This window comes from Cryptomeria japonica, chromosome 2, assembly GCF_030272615.1.
Source record: "Cryptomeria japonica chromosome 2, Sugi_1.0, whole genome shotgun sequence".
Lineage (NCBI taxonomy): Eukaryota > Viridiplantae > Streptophyta > Pinopsida > Cupressales > Cupressaceae > Cryptomeria > Cryptomeria japonica.
This window is the reverse complement of record NC_081406.1, coordinates 487,374,991-487,381,674: the sequence shown is the minus strand read 5'-3', so window position 1 is coordinate 487,381,674 and position 6,684 is coordinate 487,374,991.

Sequence of the window (6,684 nt, the reverse complement as noted above, 5' to 3'; positions counted from 1 at the left end):
TATTGGGAAGATCCCCATGCAGATTTGCATCCTAGAACTTCTCAAGACCTCCCCTGTCCACAAGGAGATTTTGGAACAAGCCCTCCTTGAGTCTTGCGTTCCCGATAATATCAATGCTGCCCAATTTCAAGCTCTCATTGGAAACCTTTCCGCCCAGAAACACCTTGTATTCACTTCCAATTATTCTCCTGCAGATGAAGACCATAATAAACCTTTGCATATCGAAGCCCTTATCCAAAAGCGCAAGGTTAAACGTATCTTGATAGATGGTGGATCTGGACTCAATATATGTACATATAAATTAATAAAACAATTGGGGCTTTTTGAGGACCTGGTAGATACATCAAGAAGAATCACAATAAAAGCATATGATGATGTAGAAATAATTTCTAAAGGCATGATCACCTTGCCTCTTCAAGTGGGCCCTATTATAATTTAGACCCCTTTCCAAGTCCTGGATCTTGATCTCCCTTACAACATCCTCCTTAGACGACCTTGGATTCATTCCCTTCAGGCCATCCCTTCCACTTATAATCAATGCATCAAATTCCCCTTCAATGGAAGAGAGATCACTATCAACACCATCAATACCCATAACCCCTCCCATTCCGCATGAGCTATAACTTTTCCATCCCAAACTTATAGACTGGGGCCAATGAGACAAACCTTCTTTAGATGTCTACGCCAATGATAATTCTCTCATGAATCTCCCAACTATGTGCAATTTGGAAGACTACAACAGAGTTCATGGGATTCAATTAAATGAGGAGGGATACTTTGGTAGTAAGGTTAATTGCCTTAGTCGCAAAAAAGACAATAAAAAGAAAAACCATGATTCCCTAGGTAAAAACCTCTCCGAGGCACCTTTGGATGAAGAAAAAGTAAAAAATAAAGGGCGTATCCGAAAGTGAAAACCTAGATCAGGCACTTGAGGATGAGGGACTTGACCTCCCTACCATTGTTCCTCCTCAACAAGACATGCCATCTTTACTAATAGAGGAAACCAATAGTATTAGTATGGGCACTGAAGACACTCCAAAGAACATGCTCATTGCCAAGTCCCTCATGGATCAAGAGAGACAAGACTTCATCGGTTTTCTCACATAAACAAAGATCAATTTCGCTTGGTCATATGCTGACATGCCAGGCCTAGATCTTGACTTGGTAGTTCACAATCTTATTGTGCGTCCAGATGCAAAACCAATAAAGCATAAGTTACGCAAGATGCATCCACATATTGCACTCCTGGTTAAAGAAGACCTTCAAAAGATGTTGAATACAAAATTCATCAAACCAATAGACTACCCTGAATGGGTATCCAACATTGTACCTGTCAGCAAAGCTGTTGGGAGCATCCACATTTGTACCGATTTCCGTGATTTGAACAAAGGCTTCCCTAAAGATGATTTCCCACTCCCCAACATAGACATGATTGTAGACCTCACAACAAGACATGAGATGCTGTCACTTATGGATGGATTTTCTGGATACAATCAGATCAGGATCGTAGAAGAAGATCAAGACAAAACAACATTCACAACACCACGAGGCACCTTTTGTTACCGAGTCATGCCTTTTGGTCTCAAGAATGCCGAAGCTACATATCAACGTGCAATGACAACAATTTTCCATGACCTCTTGCACAAAATCATGGAGGACTATGTGGGTGATCTTCTAGGAAAATCCAAGACAAGACATGAGCACATCCCTATCTTAAGGCAAAAAAATGAAATATTGGAAAAATACAAACTACGCCTCAATCCTAAGAAATGTGTCTTTGGTGTCACATCGGGAAAACTGCTAGGTTTCATCATTTCCCGCAGAGGCACAAAGGTTGATCCTGCAAGGGTGAAAGCTATCATGGAGATGCCTCCCCTGAAGACCCTTAGACAATTGTGCAACCTCCAAGGAAAGCTCCAGTCTATCAGATGCTTCATCTCACAACTTGCAGACAAATGTCACCAATTTGCTCACTTATTACGCAAAGATACCAAATTCAAATGGGACCTGCCTATGTCAAAAGGCTTTTGAGAAGCTTAAGAAGCTTAAGGAATGTCTTGCATTGCCTGCAGTTCTCATGCCTCCTATTCCAGGAAAGCCACTTATTTTGTACATATTTGCTACTGTAGTGGCATTGAGGGCATTATTAGCACAGACAGATGATCAGGGAAAGGAGTATGCTATATACTACATCAGTCACACACTAGTAGGGTATGAGCTCAATTATACCCCCTTTGAAAGAGCATGCTTAGCACTTGTCTTTAGCATACAAAATATTCGGCACTACATGCTTAACAACAAAATAAAACTGATTGCTAAGATTGACCCTCTCAAATACCTCTCATCAAAAGCTGCTCTCACTGGAAGAACTACTAAATGAGTCATGTTGTTAAGTGAATTTGACATTGGATATGTGGACAAAAAATAAATCAAAGGATAGGTAATAGCAGACCAACTGGTCGACGCTCCACTTCTAGGTGACCATCCGATCCTTACAAAATTTCCAGATGAATTCATGATGACTGTCACCACATCCTCCACAGGGCAGATATACTTTGATGATTCTTGCACCCAAAATGGATCGAGGGCAGGAATACTATTGATCATAACTCAAGGAGATTACATCCCAAAATCATACAAGATAGCCTTTGCATGTACCAACAACATCGCAGAATATGAAGCACTGATTACTGGACTACGCCTGGCTATCTAATGGAAGATACTGGAATTACATGTCTATGGTGATTCCCAACTTGTCATAAAACAATTCAATGATGAATATCAAACATAAGATGACAAGCTTCTTCCTTGTCATAGTATGGTTGAATATCTCAAGCAGTAGTTCACATCAATTAATTTTGATCAAATTTCATGAACAAACAACAGTGCTGTAGATGCAATGGCCACTATTGGCTCCCTCCTTCAAATGTCGGAATGTAGTCAGAAGTGTGAGTTCTTGGTTGAGCAACTCTTCATACCGTCATATGATTTACCGGATTCTAAAATGGTGTGTGTACTTGTTGGTCTTGAATCCCCTTGGTATCAAGAGACCTTCACGTACCTAAGAGACTACACCATTCCCCCACACCTCACCAAAACCCAACAACAGACCTTCATCTGCCGATGTGCTCGTTACACTATCCTTGGAGACACCCTGTTTAGAAGGCATTTTGATGGTTCCCTCCTAAGGTGTTTAGACAAACAAGAGGCTGAATGGGCACTATGGGAAGTGCATGAAGGTATCTGTAGGGCACACTCAAGCGGGCTCACTTTGGCTAAAAAATATCTTGTGAACATGATATCATTGGCCTACAATGGAAGTAGATGCATATAATTATGTGAAGAAATGCATCGCTTGCCAAAAACATGGTGACAAAATCCACGCTCTATCACAAGAATTGTAGTCGTTCATTACACCATAGCCCTTCTCACAGTGGGGGCTCGATCTCAATGGGAAAATCCACCCTACGTCCTCCAACGATCATAAATTCATTATCACCGCCACTAAATATTTCACCAAGTGGGTAGAGGCCATCCCTCTTACTTTCATCACTGGTAAAAAAATCACTAAATTCATTCTGAACTACTTGATCTGTCGATATGAAATCCCCAAAGTTATCATTACAGATAATGACAGACCATTGATAAAAAATCAGGATGTTAAAGAGCCTTGTCAAAAATTTGATATCCAACACCGCTTCTCCACTCGATATTACCCGCAAGGTAACAATAAAGTTGAGGCTTCTAACAAAACCCTACTCAAAATCCTCAAAAAGACAGTCAATGAAGCTGGCCGTGATTGGCACCTACAACTCCACCCTACTCCGTGGGCTTACCACACCTCCATCCGCACACCCACAGGTGCCACCCCATATTCCCTTGTCTTTGGCTCTGAAGCCATCCTGCCTCTTGAGATCGAGATCCCCTCCCTAAGGGTGTTGTTGTAAAATATCCTCCCAGATGAGGAGCCAAACTACAAGAGCTAGAAATGCTGGATGAAAGATGCCTCAATGCCTTAAACCATCTCTGAGTATATCAGAATCGTCTACGCTTGAGTTACCACAAGAATGTCAGAACCGGGAATTTGAAATTGGTGATCTTGTCCTCATGGAAAATCAGAGAAACCTTAAAGAAAGAGAGAAGAAAGGAAATTTTGAGCCTAATTGGCTTGGACCATATGTGATCACAACAAATTATGGATCAGGGGCATATCAGTTGGCTACTCCTAAAGGATATCCTTTGGATGATCCAATGAACATCATGTACCTAAAGAGATTCTATGCCTAGTCCTCAGAAGGTTAGTCAAAAAATAGAAAAATCAAAAGATCAAGAAAAAGAAAAAAAAAGAGAAAAAAAGATCGTCACTCTAGTGAAAACCTGGTAAACATGTGCCTTGTGAAAGAAAATCAGAAAAAGTAAAGAAAAATCAATTCGTCTATTAGTGAAAACCACTTTGTGGCGCTATGGGCAAATGCCTTGGTGAAAACCTACATGTAGGCACCAAAGTAAATAATCTGGATCCATCGTCTATCAGATCAAACTCCTTCACCGCCTACCCATTTGATATCCATAACACTCCCTACCAGGCTCCAGGCAGAATAATCACTCGTATGATGATGAGTCATTACCCAAATCATGAATAAGGATTATCTCACTGAGGTTTTATCTCCTGTTTCCTGATCTTGTGCCTTCATGTGAGCTTCATCAAGTCTTGATGTTAGTCCTTCATCCACAAGTTGGTCCTCATGGTCATCTGGTCAATTGTCTAGTCAATCCCAATTCACCCCATCCTTTTCCCTTGGGATGAATCCTTCCCTCGCCCGATAATTTACTCTTCCATCCTAATCCTACTCTTGGAAAGAGACATCAATTGGTCATGTATGGGTGACTTGTTTGATTTCTTGGATTTAATTTTGACTTGCATCTTTTGTCCTACGACTACATCTACCTACGACTTCCCAAATCTTCCATATCCGGGTATGTTTACAGTAGCTACATACTGGGGCATATTTTCATAGCATGGCATGTTTTGGATCTTTCTTGTATGAACCGGTGACCTGGTACTAGTGTTTATCAACACTTACCTTGTTGTGTACAAGAGGTATCAGTGTGTTTGAGGGTTTCGTTGCACGTACCCACAACTTTGTACTAGTGTTCTTCAACACTTACGTAGCTGTATGTAAGGAATTCTCACTTGCTTGTGAGTCAGTCCACGCCTTGGGTTTCTCATGGCATCGTGGTTCCTATAATTAGAGCTGCGTGTTACCTAGGGCAATATTAAACTAGGTTGTCTCTTGACATATTTTGTGTACGAATCTCCCCATCATTCCATAAATTCCTAATCCCCCAATCTAATAACCTCATGGAGTCTTCAATTTTTCCCTCCTATTATTCTATTTTTTTTAATCTAAAATCATTGTATTATCATGGACATATTCACAAAAATATTTTCCAGTACTCATTTACATTGCATTATCTATTCATTTCATTATCCACTTAGGTGGCATCATTCATTTAGATTGCATTATACATTCATTTCATTATTCATCTAGATTTCATTATCTATTCATTTATCTTTTATCTTACATTATCCATTCAATTCATTGCATTATTCACAAGCATTAACCACTTAGATTGCATTTAGATTGCATTGCATTTTACATTCATCTTGCATATGTCATTTAGGTTACATTGTCCATTCATATTAGATGGCATTATCCATTTATATTACAATCATTCACTTAGATTATATTCATCATTCATCTTACATTTACATTGCATTATTCATTTATTTCATCATTCATTTAGATTACATTATTTGCATTGCATTATCCATGTAAGTGGCATTACATTTATCATTCATTCCTCATTTAGATTGCATTTATTACTCATTAACCATTTGCATCCACATTTATTATTACATTTCATATTCATTGTCTCACATCATCATATCCATTATACATCAAACATCCTCATATACAATATATATACACATCAAAACATCTCAGAAACATGTGCACCCACATAATCACTGTCCCTGCAGTCACAATATATCATACACACATGAACAGACATCCATCCTACATCCATGAACATGTCAGTAACAAATCATAAGCATAGATATATAATCATCCATCCTGCATCACAAATAGGTCAGCGCAATACATCCATAATCATCATCCCTGCATCACATCATAAAATAATAAATAAAGTCCATCATTATAAGATACATGTATCACCGCTGCCAAAAATCATATATATATATAGCTCAAAAAATAAATGTCTGTCATAATACAATGATCACCTCGAAGGGTCAAAATATAACACATAAGCCAAAATGGAGCTATCTCTCTCCACCTGTCTCCCCTAACCCCTCCTCATCACCTCCTCCCCTAGATCCTCCTGCTCCCCCTGGTCTAGGTGGCCTACAACCCACTAATCTGCTCGTCTGTTGGCTCTATATGGGCCGCTGGCTGTGTGTCCTCTAAGATTGTACATTCTTAGTGTACGAGGATGCTCGCTGTTCTGTAGGTACCTCTCCCTAGTATAACCCCATATAATAGGCCACCTCCTGACCTTCCCTCTCCACCCTATCTCTCTGTTGCATCATGTCAGAAAACATCTGCCCAAGCCCTACAGGGACCAACATTTGATGTGCTGCATCCCTCTCCCCCACAGGCATGT